The sequence below is a fragment of the Ranitomeya variabilis genome, chromosome 3 (assembly GCF_051348905.1).
Source record: "Ranitomeya variabilis isolate aRanVar5 chromosome 3, aRanVar5.hap1, whole genome shotgun sequence".
NCBI lineage: Eukaryota > Metazoa > Chordata > Amphibia > Anura > Dendrobatidae > Ranitomeya > Ranitomeya variabilis.
Window position 1 is genome coordinate 751,414,658 of NC_135234.1, and position 17,976 is coordinate 751,432,633.

Genomic DNA, 17,976 nt, shown 5'->3' on the forward strand with positions numbered 1-17,976 from the left:
CCTCGGCCAATGAAGCTAGTCAGCAACGCAACATCCCTTCCGTCACTGTAAGGCCACCATTTTCCGCACCACCGGCAGTATCTGTGCAGGTTTCTTTGCCAGCCAAAAGCAGTCAGGGTCAGGGAATCACCAGTTTTGTAGGAGGAAATATTGCATGTAGGGCACCGGCGGAAACAATACCGTCTCCAACCGTCTCTCAGTCTGCCATGTCCACCGGCACACCCGAAAGTTCCACGATCTACAGCTCTCCAGTCCAGCTCACCCTACATGAGACTCTGGTTAGAAAAAGGAAGTACTTATCCTCGCATCCGCGTACACAGGGTTTTAACGCCCACATAGCTAGACTAATCTCGTTAGAGATGATGCCCTACCGGTTAGTTGAAAGCGAAGCTTTCAAAGCCCTGATGGAGTACGCTGAACCACGATACGAGCTACCCAGTCGACACTTTTTTTCCAGAAAAGCCATCCCAGCCCTGCACCAGCATGTTAAACAGCGCATCGTCCATGCACTCAGGCAATCTGTGAGTACAAAGGTGCACCTGACTACAGATGCATGGACCAGTAGGCATGGCCAGGGACGTTATGTGTCCATCACGGCACACTGGGTGAATGTGGTGGATGCAGGGTCCACAGGCGACATCAATTTAGGGACAGTTGTGCCTAGCCCACGGTCTAGGAAACAGTTGGCTGTAGGCGTTCGCACCCCCTCCTCCTCCTCCTCGTCCTCCTGCAGAAGCTACAGCTCTTCCACAGAACGCAGTCGGCCAACCACTCCATCGGCAGATGACACTGTTGCACACCAGTTGTCCCATTATGGGCCAGCTACTGCCAAGCGTCAGCAGGCTGTATTGGCTATGAAGTGTTTGGGCGACAACAGACACACCGCGGAAGTTCTGTCCGAGTTCTTGCAACAAGAAACGCAGTCGTGGCTGGGCACAGTAGATCTTGAGGCAGGCAAGGTAGTGAGTGATAACGGAAGGAATTTCATGGCTGCCATCTCCCTTTCCCAACTGAAACACATTCCTTGCCTGGCTCACACCTTAAACCTGGTGGTGCAGTGCTTATTGAAAACTTATCCTGGGTTCTCCGACCTGCTCCTCAAAGTGCGTGCACTTTGCTCACATATCCGACGTTCGCCTGTACACGCCAGCCGTATGCAGACCTATCAGCGGTCTTTGAACCTTCCCCAGCATCGCCTAATCATAGACGTTGCAACAAGGTGGAACTCAACACTGCACATGCTTCAGAGACTGTGCGAACAGAGGCGTGCTGTTATTTATTTGTGGGAGGATACACGGGCAGGCAGTAGGATGGCAGACATGGAGTTGTCAGGTGTGCAGTGGTCGAAGATACAAGACATGTGTCAAGTCCTTCAGTGTTTTGAGGAATGCACACGGCTGGTTAGTGCAGACAACGCCGTAATAAGCATGAGCATCCCCCTAATGCGTCTGCTGATGCAAAGTTTGACGCACATAAAGGAGCAGGCGTCTGCACCAGAGGAAGAGGGAAGCCTTGATGACAGTCAGCCATTGTCTGGTCAGGGCAGTGTACAGGACGAGGTAGCGGGCGAAGAGGAGGTGGAGGACGAGGAGGATGATGGGGATGAGTATATTTTTAATGCGGAAACTTTCACGGGGGCACAGGAAATTGGTTGCGTGTCACGGCCGGGTTCTGGTTTTTTGAGGGACACAAGTGACGTAGATTTGCCTGCAACTGCCCCTCAACCAATCACAACCGGAGATTTGACAAGTGGAACTTTGGCCCACATGGCGGATTATGCCTTACGTATCCTACAAAGGGACACACGCATTACGAAAATGATGAACGATGACGATTACTGGTTGGCCTGCCTCCTTGATCCACGCTATAAAGGCAAATTGCAAAATGTTATGCCACATGAGAACTTGGAACTAATATTAGCAACCAAACAATCAACTCTTGTTGACCGTTTGCTTCAGGCATTCCCAGCACACAGCGCACGTGATCGTTCTCACACGAGCTCCAGGGGGCAGCAGACTAGGAGTGTTAGGGGTGCACACATCAGAAGTGGCGTTGGACAGAGGGGTTTTCTGACCAGGTTGTGGAGTGATTTTGCTATGACCGCAGACAGGACAGGTACTGCTGCATCAATTGAAAGTGACAGGAGACAACATTTGTCCAGTATGGTTACTAACTATTTTTCATCCCTTATCGATGTTCTCCCTCAACCGTCATTCCCATTTGATTACTGGGCCTCCAAATTAGACACCTGGCCAGAATTGGCAGAATATGCATTGCAGGAGCTTGCTTGCCCGGCAGCAAGTGTCCTATCAGAAAGAGTATTCAGTGCTGCAGGGTCAATATTAACCGAAAAAAGGACTCGTCTGGCTACCCAAAATGTTGACGATCTAACATTCATTAAAATGAACCACAACTGGATTTCAAAATCTTTTGCCCCACCTTGCCCGGCCGACACCTAGCTTTCCTATGAAAAGCTCTTGCCTGTGAATTACTTTTCTAATGTCTAATTTGCTGCTGCAGATTGTACAGCATACGACATGTTTACACCTCCCTAAATGGCCAAACTCCCCACACGGGGCCGTGGTATCGCGACTTGGCGCAAGCACCCGTGAGACTGCTGTTTGTCTGAAGAGGTGGGTGTGCTCGCTTTTGGTTGACGGCATTGCTACTGGGTCCCTCATAGTACAATGTAGTGTCTCTGGCGGTGGTGGTGCGCACCCAACGTCAGACACACCGTTGTAACATGAGTGGCCCTGGGGCGGTCCCGCCGGCCTCAAGAGAGTTCCCCCCTACCCCAGCTCAAACTGGGCTGTACTACGTGCAAAATTATGTCGCACAGCTCCACCAATCTTTAGTCTATTCGCTGACATCATTCAATGTCTGGCACTGACAATACAAATTTGTAGACATCTATGATGCAACTTAAAGTAGTCTGTGTCTGTGTCCTATATTGGCACCATTAAATAGTTACTGCCAAATTACTATGTCAGAAACACAGCAGATGAGCCCACCCCTGTACCTAAGTATGCCATCTTTTTTTTTGTTTTGGTTGTTTTGCGAGACATTAACATCTATTTATATTTTGGGAGTACTGGGACAGACACTCCTTGCACTACTCCTCCACTCAGCACCAAGCTGCCTGCCCGTGTATCCATGTAACCGCTGTAAAACTGCCATGAGCCTATTGTTTGTTATTTTAGGCCTTTGATAGCCTGTCTGCGGTCCCTACTCCTCCACTGACCACCAAGCTGCCTGCCCGTGTATCCATGTAACCGCTGTAAAACTGCCATGAGCCTATTGTTTGTTATTTTAGGCCTTTGAAGCCTTTCTGCGCTCCCTCCTTCCACTAGTCCTCCACTGACCAGACCACTGCTGCCCGTGTACCCCTGGAACCAATTTTAAAGTGCCTACAGCCAGCCCATTTTATTGTGTTAGGCCTTCGAAGCCTGTCTGCGGTCCATACTTCCACTAGTCCTCCACTGACCAGACCACTGCTGCCCGTGTACCCCTGGAACCAATTTTAAAGTGCCTACAGCCAGCCCATTTTATTGTGTTAGGCCTTCGAAGCCTGTCTGCGGTCCATACTTCCACTAGGCCTCCACTGACCAGACCACTGCTGCCCGTGTACCCCTGGAACCAATTTTAAAGTGCCTACAGCCAGCCCATTTTATTGTGTTAGGCCTTCGAAGCCTGTCTGCGGTCCCTCCTTCCACTAGGCCTCCACTGACCAGACCACTGCTGCCCGTGTACCCCTGGAACCAATTTTAAAGTGCCTACAGCCAGCCCATTTTATTGTGTTAGGCCTTCGAAGCCTGTCTGCGGTCCCTCCTTCCACTAGGCCTCCACTGACCAGACCACTGCTGCCCGTGTACCCCTGGAACCAATTTTAAAGTGCCTACAGCCAGCCCATTTTATTGTGTTAGGCCTTCGAAGCCTGTCTGCGGTCCCTCCTTCCACTAGGCCTCCACTGACCAGACCACTGCTGCCCGTGTACCCCTGGAACCAATTTTAAAGTGCCTACAGCCAGCCCATTTTATTGTGTTAGGCCTTCGAAGCCTGTCTGCGGTCCCTCCTTCCACTAGGCCTCCACTGACCAGACCACTGCTGCCCGTGTACCCCTGGAACCAATTTTAAAGTGCCTACAGCCAGCCCATTTTATTGTGTTAGGCCTTCGAAGCCTGTCTGCGGTCCCTCCTTCCACTAGGCCTCCACTGACCAGACCACTGCTGCCCGTGTACCCCTGGAACCAATTTTAAAGTGCCTACAGCCAGCCCATTTTATTGTGTTAGGCCTTCGAAGCCTGTCTGCGGTCCATACTTCCACTAGGCCTCCACTGACCAGACCACTGCTGCCCGTGTACCCCTGGAACCAATTTTAAAGTGCCTACAGCCAGCCCATTTTATTGTGTTAGGCCTTCGAAGCCTGTCTGCGGTCCCTCCTTCCACTAGGCCTCCACTGACCAGACCACTGCTGCCCGTGTACCCCTGGAACCAATTTTAAAGTGCCTACAGCCAGCCCATTTTATTGTGTTAGGCCTTCGAAGCCTGTCTGCGGTCCCTCCTTCCACTAGGCCTCCACTGACCAGACCACTGCTGCCCGTGTACCCCTGGAACCAATTTTAAAGTGCCTACAGCCAGCCCATTTTATTGTGTTAGGCCTTCGAAGCCTGTCTGCGGTCCCTCCTTCCACTAGGCCTCCACTGACCAGACCACTGCTGCCCGTGTACCCCTGGAACCAATTTTAAAGTGCCTACAGCCAGCCCATTTTATTGTGTTAGGCCTTCGAAGCCTGTCTGCGGTCCATACTTCCACTAGGCCTCCACTGACCAGACCACTGCTGCCCGTGTACCCCTGGAACCAATTTTAAAGTGCCTACAGCCAGCCCATTTTATTGTGTTAGGCCTTCGAAGCCTGTCTGCGGTCCATACTTCCACTAGGCCTCCACTGACCAGACCACTGCTGCCCGTGTACCCCTGGAACCAATTTTAAAGTGCCTACAGCCAGCCCATTTTATTGTGTTAGGCCTTCGAAGCCTGTCTGCGGTCCATACTTCCACTAGTCCTCCACTGACCAGACCACTGCTGCCCGTGTACCCCTGGAACCAATTTTAAAGTGCCTACAGCCAGCCCATTTTATTGTGTTAGGCCTTCGAAGCCTGTCTGCGGTCCATACTTTAAATACTCCTCCACTCACCACCAAGCTGCCTGCCCGTGTATCCATGTAACCGCTGTAAAACTGCCATGAGCCTATTGTTTGTTATGTTAGGCCTTTGATAGCCTGTCTGCGGTCCTTACTTTAAATACTCCTCCACTCACCACCTAGCTGCCTGTGTATCCATGTAACCGATGTAAAACTGCCATGACTGCCTACTGTTTGTTATTTTAGGCCTTTGATAGCCTGTCTGCGGCCCCTACTTGCAATACTCCTCCACTGACCACAATGCTGCCTGGAGTGCCTGCCTGTGTATCCATGTAACCGATGTAAAACTGCCATGACTGCCTACTGTTTGTTATTTTAGGCCTTTGATAGCCTGTCTGCGGCCCCTACTTGCAATACTCCTCCACTGAGCACAATGCTGCCTGGAGTGCCTGCCTGTGTATCCATGTAACCGATGTAAAACTGCCATGACTGCCTACTGTTTGTTATTTTAGGCCTTTGATAGCCTGTCTGCAGCCCCTACTTGCAATACTCCTCCACTGACCACACCAATGCTGCCCGTGTACCCCTGGAACCTATTTAAAAGTTCATAGAGCCTAGTTATATATTTTATTTACTATTAATAAGGCCATGATGGACTACGCTGTACCACGCTACAAGCTAACCAGTCGACACTTCTTTTGCGAGAAAAGCCATCCCAACCCTCCACCAGCATGTAGAAGACCGCATTGTCCATGCACTCTGGCAATCTGTGAGTACAAAGGTGCACCTGACAACAGACGCATGGACCTGTAGGCATGGCCACGGAAGATTACGTGTCCATTACGGCGCAATGGGTTAATGTGGTGGATGCATGGTCCACAGGGGACAGCCTACTAAGTCTGTCTGCAGTCCCTAATTCAAATTGTCCTCCACTGTCTAAATCGGAACTTCCACCTTCTGGCTTTCGGCCTATAGTATCAGAAATTAAACTGCATTTGGCCTTCAACTTTGGTTAGGGCCTACTAACGGCTTCTGCCCCTCCCTGGTGTTGTCCTCAACTAAATAAAGCTGAGCTTCAACCTTCCGGCTCTCATTAAGTGGTTTTAAAAAAAAAAAAATTGGTGGTTAGGGCCTACTAACGGCTTCTGCCCCTCCCTGGTGTTGTCCTCAACTAAATAAAGCTGAGCTTCAACCTTCCGGCTCTCATTATGTGGTTTTAAAAAAAAAAATGGTGGTTAGGGCCTACTAACGGCTTCTGCCCCTCCCTGGTGTTGTCCTCAACTAAATAAAGCTGAGCTTCAACCTTCCGGCTCTCATTAAGTGGTTTTTAAAAAAAAATGGTGGTTAGGGCCTACTAACGGCTTCTGCCCCTCCCTGGTGTTGTCCTCAACTAAATAAAGCTGAGCTTCAACCTTCCGGCTCTCATTAAGTGGTTTTAAAAAAAAAAAAATTGGTGGTTAGGGCCTACTAACGGCTTCTGCCCCTCCCTGGTGTTGTCCTCAACTAAATAAAGCTGAGCTTCAACCTTCCGGCTCTCATTATGTGGTTTAAAAAAAAAAAATGGTGGTTAGGGCCTACTAACGGCTTCTGCCCCTCCCTGGTGTTGTCCTCAACTAAATAAAGCTGAGCTTCAACCTTCCGGCTCTCATTAAGTGGTTTTAAAAAAAAAATGGTGGTTAGGGCCTACTAACGGCTTCTGCCCCTCCCTGGTGTTGTCCTCAACTAAATAAAGCTGAGCTTCAACCTTCCGGCTCTCATTATGTGGTTTTAAAAAAAAAAAAAATGGTGGTTAGGGCCTACTAACGGCTTCTGCCCCTCCCTGGTGTTGTCCTCAACTAAATAAAGCTGAGCTTCAACCTTCCGGCTCTCATTAAGTGGTTTTAAAAAAAAAATGGTGGTTAGGGCCTACTAACGGCTTCTGCCCCTCCCTGGTGTTGTCCTCAACTAAATAAAGCTGAGCTTCAACCTTCCGGCTCTCATTATGTGGTTTTAAAAAAAAAATGGTGGTTAGGGCCTACTAACGGCTTCTGCCCCTCCCTGGTGTTGTCCTCAACTAAATAAAGCTGAGCTTCAACCTTCCGGCTCTCATTAAGTGGTTTTAAAAAAAAAAAAAATGGTGGTTAGGGCCTACTAACGGCTTCTGCCCCTCCCTGGTGTTGCCCTCAACTAAATAAAGCTGAGCTTCAACCTTCTGCTCCAAATTACCATTTTAAAAAATGCAATAGGCTTTTCCGGCCTACTAAAGGTGTCTGCCCCTCCCTGGTGTTGTCCTCAACTGAACAAAGCTGAGCTTCCACATTCTGGCTTTCGCCCTATACTATCAGATATTAAACTGCATTTGGCCTACTAGTGTGGTTAGGCCCTTGAAACAGTGTCTGCTGCTCTTGGGTTTGCTACTCCACTGAACAAAGCAATGCCGCCTGTTTAGTCCTGTTACCAATTTTGAACTGCATGTAGCCTACTTTATTCTTTGGCCCTATATCTGTTTCCTCCTCATCCTGCCCATTGCCCAGCCACTGCTAAATGAGTCTGCTGGTACATTGACCTAGACCACTACATTCCCCTTGTACTCTACACAGCCAGAATCTGACCCTGCTGAAAGTAAGGTTCCCCTTCCCGCATGTTATACCACCTTACACAGGGACAAAGAGGAAGGTGCAGATGAAAGTGCAGGTTCCTTCATCAGGTGGGGGGGCATACTCGTTGGCGACGTCACTGGCACAGGGCCCCTCAGAGTACGCAAAAGTGTCGCTGCTGGTGGGAGGCGCCCCCGCCATGCAAACACACCGCCGTACTTTGAGGGGCCCTGTGCCAGTGGCAATGCGAACGAGTGGGCCCCCCCTGCTTGCTCAGGATCACAGCACTTGCAACTTTTAAATACTTACCTTTCCCTGCAACACCGCCGTGACGTAGTCCGCATTTCCTGGGCCCACGAAAAACTTGAGCCAGCCCTACTCCCCCCACAACTTTCCCCCAATTCCTTATGCCCAACTATTATTATACAGTTAATTAAGATTGGCAAGCTTCAGAAACAAGAATGGATGTTTTTGGCATTAAAATGGGCACTGTAGGTGTTTTCCTGGCCTCCACTCACTGCCGACTATGCTTCCCCATTGACTTGCATTGGGTTTCGTGTTTCGGTCGATCCCCGACTTTTAGCGATAATCGGCCGACTGCACTCGACTCGACTCTGGACAAAATCGGGTTTCCCAAAACCCTACTCGATCTTAAAAAAATGAAAGTCGCTCAACCCTAGTAGTTAGCTCTCCGGCTGGCGCGAGACATATAGCGACCAACGTAGGCATGTTCCCCGGCTACTTCTAGTGTTGGCGTTAGGAGTAGATATATGGTCAACCCAGTTACCACTGCCCTATGAGCTGGATTTTTGTACTTCGCAGACTTGCTGATATTTCTGAGACCCTCGCCATTGGGGTCATAACAGGAAGCTATGTGCACTAGAACCATCTGCATTAGCAGGATCAAATACTTAGCATTTCCATTATTCATTTGAATCGTCAATGTGTCCTTCCTTGTGTCCCTGACATTTGATTCACTGGAGGAGATATTAGCAATGGATCTTTGCTAGCCACATACTTTGTATTCAGTCAGGAGCCTCTGAATTAAATCAGATGATGGCAATGATGACATCACCAGGAGAGAAATCTTGAAGGAAGCAGTGACCTGTCCACTCAAGCCCAAGGTCACAGACATATAAGAAGACGTATATTGAAAAAGAAAATGTCACATGCGTTATATAAAATGAAGTTTGAGAGGTTTAAGATTGTAAGCATTTCTGACTTAGACCCCCAAGTAGGTGATATGCACTATGGATATCTTGGATGTCAAGACGGGTAGTCGTGGAGGATTTGCAGACTCATTGTTGATCCTTCTGTTGCAGATTTCAGCTTTCAGGAGAATCACCAGCACCTTTTGGGATACTGAATAGAGATGAGCAAGCACTAAAATACTCGGGTGCTCATTATATGATCCAAGCAAATCCTAATGCTCAGATGCTCATTTCAAGTAACAAGTATAATGGGAGTCAAAGGGAAATCCAAGCATTTTTCCGGCAGATCCAACAAAGAGGTTGGGGGGTGGGGGCAGTGAAAATGTTGAAATGGATGGAAAAGTGCTGATTGGCAGGAGAATAGCATGGGGAAGACCCCTGGAAGCATCGCTTACTCCCAGATTACTGCAGAAAACAATGGTGTCACACTTTTACTCCACTTTAAGGACTAACAATTAAATATTCAAAATCGATGAGAAATTGGAGTTTACAAGAAAAAAAATGTTAAAAAACATTCTATCCTGTATAATAACTTGCATATAAGGCAAAATTTAAAAAGGATTTAAAGAAAATTATAATTTAAGCTAACCAAAATTGATTTTTTTATTACAAAAATTGGAAACTTCAGTGTGATTTATGAAGTAAGCAAGAACTGTATTAAACAGAAAGGATGGCCTCATACATATTTTGCTCAAATTGTCATGTAGTGGTACTCTGTTGTGAATTCTGTTTTTGGGCTCCCTCTGGTGGTTACTGGTGGTACTGGCTGACTTTTGTCTTGCACCTGTTCCCATCAGGAATCTGGGAGTTTCCTATTTAGTCTGGCTTCTCAGTCATTCTAGTGCCGGCAATCAATGTTACCAGAGCACCTCTGTTGCTTGCTACCTGCTCCAAGTCTGCAATTCAGCTAAGTTGGATCTTTGGCATTTTTTGTGTTTGTTTGTCCAGCATGCATTTATATTTCTCTTGCTGCTGGAAGCTCTAGTGATCTGAAATTACTACTCCGGTGTCATGAGTTGATAACAGAGTTAAAATAATTTCAGGATGGCTGTTTAGGGTTTTGAGGTGACCACGAAGTCCTCTTTTGTATTTTCTGCTATCTAGTCAGAGGGCCTCTCTTTGCTGAATCTATATTCATACTGCGTACGTGTTTTCCTCTTACCTAACCGTTATTATATGTGGGGGGCTACTATCACTTTTGGGGTTTCCCTGGAGGCAAGCCAGGTCTGTGTATTCCTCTACTAGGAGTAACTAGATCTCCGGCTGGTGCGAGGTGTCTAGGGATAATCGTAGGCACACCCCCTGGCTACTATTAGTTGCGTGTTAGGTTCAGCGTCGCGGTCATCTGAGATTCCATCATTCCTAGAGCTAGTCCGTTTTTGCCTGAGTCCCTGCCATTGGGAACCATGACAGTATTGCCGGCCGCAAATGTATTAAAGGTATTGGCTGAAGAAAGAGAGAAAAGAAGAAGTTTCTGACACTTTTTTTTTTTTTTTTTACTCAGAAGTTCTGTCTAGCCATAATTGCAATCTGCTGCTTTTTTCTCTCCTCTTAACCCCTGAATGGCTCAGATCTCAGCTGTTGAGAAATGGATATCCAGAGTTTAGCTACAGGCCTGAGTGCTCTTGCTTCTAAGGTTCAAAATATCCAAGACTATGTTATACATGCTCCTATGTCAGAACCCAAGATTTCTATACCTGAGTTCTTTTCTGGAGATAGATCTCGTTTTTTGAATTTTAAGCACAATTGTAAATTGTATCTTTCTCTGAGATCTCGCTCCGCTGGAGACTCCGCTCAGCAGGTTAAAATTGTGATTTCCTTGTTGCGGGGTGACCCCCAGAATTGGGCATTTGCATTGGCACCAGGGGATCCTGCGCTGCTCAATGTGGATGCGTTTTTTCTGGCACTGGGGTTGCTCTATGAGGAACCTAATTTGGAGATTCAGGCTGAAAAGGCCTTGATAGCCCTCTCTCAAGGGCATGATGAAGCTGAAATATATTGTCAAAAATTTCGAAAATGGTCTGTGCTTACTCAGTGGAATGAGTGCGCCCTGGCGGCGAATTTCAGAGAAGGTCTCTCTGACGCCATTAAAGATGTCATGGTGGGGTTTCCTACGCCCACAGGTCTGAATGAATCCATGACTATGGCTATTCAGATTGATCGGCGTTTACGGGAGCGCAAACCTGTGCACCATTTGGCGGTGTCTTCTGAGCAGACACCGGAGATTATGCAATGTGATAGAATTCTGTCCAGAAGTGAACGGCAGAATTATAGGCGTAAAAATGGGTTGTGCTTCTACTGTGGTGATTCTGCTCATGTTATATCAGCATGCTCTAAACACACAAAAAAGGTTGATAAGTCTTTTGCAATTGGCACTTTACAGTCTAAGTTTATTTTGTCTGTAACTTTGATCTGTTCATTATCATCTATTACTGTGGATGCCTATGTGGATTCTGGCGCTTCCTTGAGTCTTATGGATTTGTCCTTTGCCAGACGCTGTGGGTTTAGCCTAGAGCCTTTGGAAGTTCCTATCCCTCTGAAGGGTATCGACTCCACACCATTGGCTAGGAATAAACCACAATACTGGACACAAGTGACTATGTGTATGACTCCTGACCATCGGGAGGTGATTCGCTTCCTTGTGTTGCATAACTTGCATGATGTCTTAGTGCTTGGATTGCCATGGTTGCAAACTCATAATCCAGTCCTTGACTGGAAAACAATGTCTGTGTTAAGCTGGGGATGTCAGGGGGCTCATGGGGAAGTACCTTTGGTTTCCATTGCTTCATCTACTCCCTCTGAAATTCCGGCATTTTTGTCTGACTATTGTGATGTTTTTGAGGAGCCCAAACTTAGTTCTCTCCCCCCTCACAGGGATTGTGATTGTGCTATAGACTTGATTCCGGGCAGCAAGTTTCCCAAGGGTCGTTTGTTTAATCTGTCTGTGCCTGAGCATGCTGCTATGCGGGAGTATATTAAGGAGTCCTTGGAAAAGGGACATATCCGTCCATCCTCATCCCCTTTAGGAGCAGGTTTTTTTTTCGTGGGTAAAAAAGATGGCTCCCTGAGGCCCTGTATTGATTATCGCCTGTTAAATAAGATTACAGTCAAATACCAGTATCCTTTGCCACTATTGACTGATTTATTTGCTCGTATTAAAGGGGCAAAGTGGTTCTCTAAGATTGATCTTCGGGGTGCGTATAATTTGGTGCGGATTAAGCAGGGAGATGAGTGGAAAACTGCATTTAATACGCCCGAGGGCCATTTTGAGTATTTGGTAATGCCTTTTGGTCATTCTAATGCTCCGTCAGTCTTTCAGTCCTTTATGCACGATATTTTCCGTAAATACCTGGATAAATTTATGATTGTGTATTTGGATGATATTTTGATTTTTTCGGATGACTGGGAGTCGCATGTTCAACAGGTTAGGAAGGTTTTTCAGGTTTTGCGGGCCAATTCTTTGTTTGTAAAGGGTTCAAAGTGTATTTTTGGGGTTCAGAAGATCTCCTTTTTGGGGTATATTTTTTCCCCTTCTTCTGTTGAGATGGATCCTGTCAAGGTTCGGGCTATTTGTGATTGGACGCAGCCTACTTCCCTGAAGAGTCTTCAGAAGTTCTTGGGCTTTGCTAATTTCTATCGTCGATTTATAACTGGGTTTTCAAGTGTTGCTAAACCTCTGACTGATTTGACTAAGAAGGGTGCTGATGTTGCCAATTGGTCCTCTGCGGCTGTGGAGGCCTTTCGGGAGCTTAAGCGCCGCTTTTCTTCCGCCCCTGTGTTGCGCCAGCCTGATGTTTCGCTCCCTTTTCAGGTCGAGGTTGATGCTTCCGAGATTGGAGCGGGGGCGGTTTTGTCGCAGAGAAGTCCCGATTGCTCAGTGATGAGACCATGTGCATTCTTCTCTCGAAAGTTTTCGCCCGCCGAGCGAAATTATGATGTCGGTAATCGGGAGCTCTTGGCTATGAAGTGGGCATTTGAGGAGTGGCGTCATTGGCTTGAGGGTGCTAGACATCAGGTGGTGGTCTTGACTGATCACAAGAATCTGATTTACCTTGAGTCTGCCAGGCGTCTGAATCCTAGACAGGCGCGCTGGTCGTTGTTTTTCTCCCGGTTTAATTTTGTGGTTTCATACTTGCCGGGTTCAAAAAATGTGAAGGCAGATGCCCTTTCTAGGAGTTTTGAGCCTGACTCCTCTGGTGATTCTGAGCCTACGGGTATCCTTAAGGATGGGGTGATTTTGTCTGCTGTCTCCCCAGACTTGCGACGTGCTTTGCAGGAGTTTCAGACTGATAGGCCTGATCGTTGTCCGCCTGGGAGACTGTTTGTTCCAGATGAATGGACCAGTAGAGTCATCTCGGAGGTTCATTCTTCTGTGTTGGCAGGTCACCCTGGAATTTTTGGTACCAGAGATTTGGTGGCCAGGTCCTTCTGGTGGCCTTCCCTGTCTCGGGATGTGCGTGCCTTTGTACAGTCTTGTGATGTTTGTGCTCGGGCCAAGCCTTGCTGTTCTCGGGCTAGTGGATTGTTGTTGTCCTTGCCTATTCCGAAGAGGCCGTGGATGCACATCTCTATGGACTTTATCTCGGACCTCCCGGTTTCTCAGAAAATGTCCGTCATTTGGGTGGTGTGTGACCGTTTTTCTAAGATGGTTCATTTGGTACCCTTGCCCAAATTGCCTTCTTCATCTGAGTTGGTTCCTTTATTTTTTCAGAATGTGGTTCGTTTACATGGTATCCCGGAAAACATCGTTTCTGACAGGGGGTCTCAATTTGTGTCTAGGTTCTGGCGAGCGTTCTGTGCCAGGATGGGCATTGATTTGTCTTTTTCGTCTGCATTCCATCCTCAGACTAATGGCCAGACGGAGCGAACTAATCAGACCTTGGAGACTTATTTGAGGTGTTTTGTGTCTGCTGATCAGGATGATTGGGTCGCCTTTTTGCCGTTGGCAGAGTTTGCCCTCAATAATCGGGCCAGTTCTGCCACTCTGGTTTCTCCTTTCTTTTGCAATTCAGGGTTTCACCCTCGTTTTTCATCTGGCCAGGTGGAATCTTCGGATTGCCCTGGAGTGGACACGGTGGTGGATAGACTGCACCGGATTTGGAGTCATGTGGTGGACAATTTGAAGTTGTCTCAGGAGAAGACTCAGCAGTTTGCTAATCGTCATCGTCGTGTGGGTCATCATCTCCGCGTTGGGGACTTGGTGTGGTTATCTTCTCGTTTTGTCCCTATGAAGGTCTCTTCTCCTAAGTTTAAACCTCGGTTCATAGGTCCTTATAAGATTTTGGAGATTCTTAATCCTGTATCTTTTCGTTTGGACCTACCAGCATCTTTCACCATTCATAATGTCTTCCATCGGTCGTTGTTGCGGAGGTATGAGGTACCGGTTGTTCCTTCTGTTGAGCCTCCTGCTCCTGTGCTGGTGGAGGGTGAATTGGAGTATGTTGTGGAGAAGATTTTGGACTCTCGCGTTTCCAGACGGAGACTTCAATATTTGGTTAAATGGAAGGGATACGGTCAGGAGGATAATTCTTGGGTGACTGCCTCCGATGTTCATGCCTCTGATTTGGTTTGCGCCTTTCATAGGGCGCATCCAGATCGCCCTGGTGGTTCTCATGAGGGTTCGGTGCCCCCTCCTTAAGGGGGGGGTACTGTTGTGAATTCTGTTTTTGGGCTCCCTCTGGTGGTTACTGGTGGTACTGGCTGACTTTTGTCTTGCACCTGTTCCCATCAGGAATCTGGGAGTTTCCTATTTAGTCTGGCTTCTCAGTCATTCTAGTGCCGGCAATCAATGTTACCAGAGCACCTCTGTTGCTTGCTACCTGCTCCAAGTCTGCAATTCAGCTAAGTTGGATCTTTGGCATTTTTTGTGTTTGTTTGTCCAGCATGCATTTATATTTCTCTTGCTGCTGGAAGCTCTAGTGATCTGAAATTAGTACTCCGGTGTCATGAGTTGATAACGGAGTTAAAATAATTTCAGGATGGCTGTTTAGGGTTTTGAGGTGACCGCGAAGTCCTCTTTTGTATTTTCTGCTATCTAGTCAGAGGGCCTCTCTTTGCTGAATCTATATTCATACTGCGTACGTGTTTTCCTCTTACCTAACCGTTATTATATGTGGGGGGCTACTATCACTTTTGGGGTTTCCCTGGAGGCAAGCCAGGTCTGTGTATTCCTCTACTAGGAGTAACTAGATCTCCGGCTGGTGCGAGGTGTCTAGGGATAATCGTAGGCACACCCCCTGGCTACTATTAGTTGCGTGTTAGGTTCAGCGTCGCGGTCATCTGAGATTCCATCATTCCTAGAGCTAGTCCGTTTTTGCCTGAGTCCCTGCCATTGGGAACCATGACAGTACTCCTAGACTCATAAATTCTATGCACTAAGTGCAAAGCCTTCCAAAAATTACAAGCAGGGTCATCCATACACACTTGAAGGCACTGACTGTAGTGCCTCATTCAAATATTGTGAGTAAAGTATAACTCATAAAAATTACCCAAGTATTTTGCCTAGTTTTCCCCATAGCGCACTTCTTTGGGTTTATGGTAAACCCTGCCTTCCTCAGTGCATCCAGTACCACCTGGACCTTCTGCAGGTGACTTCCTCATTTTGGGCTGAAGATCCCAATGTCATGCAGATAAGCTTCGGTGTACTTTTTGCGAGAAACTAGGATTCGGTCCATGGCCATCTGAAAGGTATCTGAGGCTCTCTGCAGACCGAAAAGCATCTGTTTGATGTAGAGAAGGCAGTCTTCTCCTTGGAATTTTGGGACAGGAGGATTTGCCAGTACCTTTTCGTTAGGTCCATGGTGGTGCTATATATTGCTGACCCTAGCCTCTCAATTAGTTCATCAACCCTGGGCATTGGATGAGTGTCAAATTTAGATACCTCATTCAGCTTTCTGCAGCTATTACAGAAACGCCACTCTCCATCCGGCTTCAGCACAAGGACAATGGGACTGGACCAGCTGCAAGGCAGCCAGGGCGGTAGTTGTGGCAACTGGTTGTACTGTCCCCACACCATGGGGCCTCACAGATGAAACAACAAGTGCTTTTAGCTCTGCATGCAGTACTGTACTCACTTCAGCTCCTGGAGTCTCCGCGACCCCTGTTACTTCAGCCTCTGATGCATGAGTCCCATAAATCACTCTGTACTCCATGTTCTTGTTCAACAGTGTAACTTTACTTAACATTAAAACAGTCCTTACTTTGGCAGCACACATCACATATAGAGTCATCTTCCTTTCTTTCCCTGTCATCCGGATAGGCCCTGTTCTTACTAGCAGCTTTCTCTGTGCCCGGCCATCTCGGCTGTATCTTTTGGACAATCTGTGTCTCTCCTGTTCTTTCCCGTCACCAGCTCCTTATCAGCCCCTTGTCCGGCTCCAGTGGGAAGAGGTGCCAGGAATGCTTCCACTGCGGCTCCTGCCCCGGTCATAGACCCCGCATCCTGATTGGGGATGTCCCTATTGAGCTGGTGCTCGTCTGCACTATTCGCTGCCTGGGGGCCCTTACTGCTACAGCAGCTTTATCCCCACAGCTATAATCATCTGCTCTATCACTGCTCACACGTCCTGCCCGTGGGCAGGTTGCCTGGGCGACTGGTCCTAAACAGGAAGTGGTATCCTGACTATACTTCCCTGCTCTGTGCTGCCCCTCCCATTAACTTAACCCCTGTGTTGCCTATCTCTTACTCTGTTCTATGTTGTCCTCTATCACTAATGTGTCCCCCTCTATTGTCCTATACTATCTAAGTTCCTATTCTAGCCCTAATCCTATAAACAGTACATTCACATTACAATGAATAAGCAAAATCACGACTTTAATCAGCATAGCTACCAACTACAGAGGTATTACTACAGGTAGAAAGGAGAATAAATATCCGCTGATAAAGATATTGGATATAGCATACGGACTAGTCGCTGATAAACAAGGAGAGGGAAATGGGTAAAAAAAGCAAAATAACGACTATGATGTCCACAACTTATAATAAAATATAAATAATCTTTATTAGATACATTATAGAAAACAGATGAGGACATAGTGCCACATTAAGTACAAACCACCACATAAACGCATGACTGCACCAGGGGTGCACAGAGCCAGGGGACCATGGCTGCCTATATTTCAATAAAGTTATCAAAACCATTCCCTCCCTAATAAGGGGTATAGAAAAATAGTGAAAAATAGTAAATTACAGATTGTAATAAATGATTATATCTGCACCTGTGTGGCATATGGAATCTAACAAAATTCCAAATTAGACAAACAAATTGCTTATAGTATAAGAGACCCAATGCCACCAAAGGCAGGAATTCTAACCACAGGGGAATGAATGTTATTACCTTTAGATAGAAAGTAGCCGTCCAGGCTCCCGGGGTCTGTGCGACCACCCTGGCCCGTCTGAACACAATAGATGGTCTTTCCGGTAATAGTTTTGCAATATTTGGATCAGTCATTAGAATAGGCCACGATTTTGAGAGGGCTGTACGTACAGAATCGGATTGAGTATTACAATTAGTTATAAATCTCACTAGTCCAGATTTGTTCATATGGGCCTTATTATTGTACAGGAGCGAATTCCTATCTGACCATTTCGCACAATGGTATGCTCTCTTAATCGCCCGACGGCTATACCCCCTTTCGAGAAAACGAGTTTTAAGTCTCTCTGCCTCCTCCTCGAGAGCGGTCTGTGTAGAGCAGATGCGGCGGAGACGCAGAAACTGTCCTACTGGTACCGAGTGGATCATGCGGCTGAGCATGCCATCGTGCGAAATGGTCAGATGATGCCTAGGTTCACCATTCTTCTCACTTCCTTCTAAATCACCTCCTGGCGGGCTTCGGGGATTCGATAGGGCTTTTGATTCACCTGGACAGGCACACCTTGTTACGGTGGGATGGCTTTTATGCTTTTTTGATCAAAATAGTTTTAACTAAGTACCCCATGTTATTTACATGTACTGATAGCATTTACTTAGTGTAAAAGTACCGTCACACTGAGCAACTTTCCAAAAGTAAAAGCAGAGCACAGTGGTGACGTCACCGCTGTGCTGTGCTTTA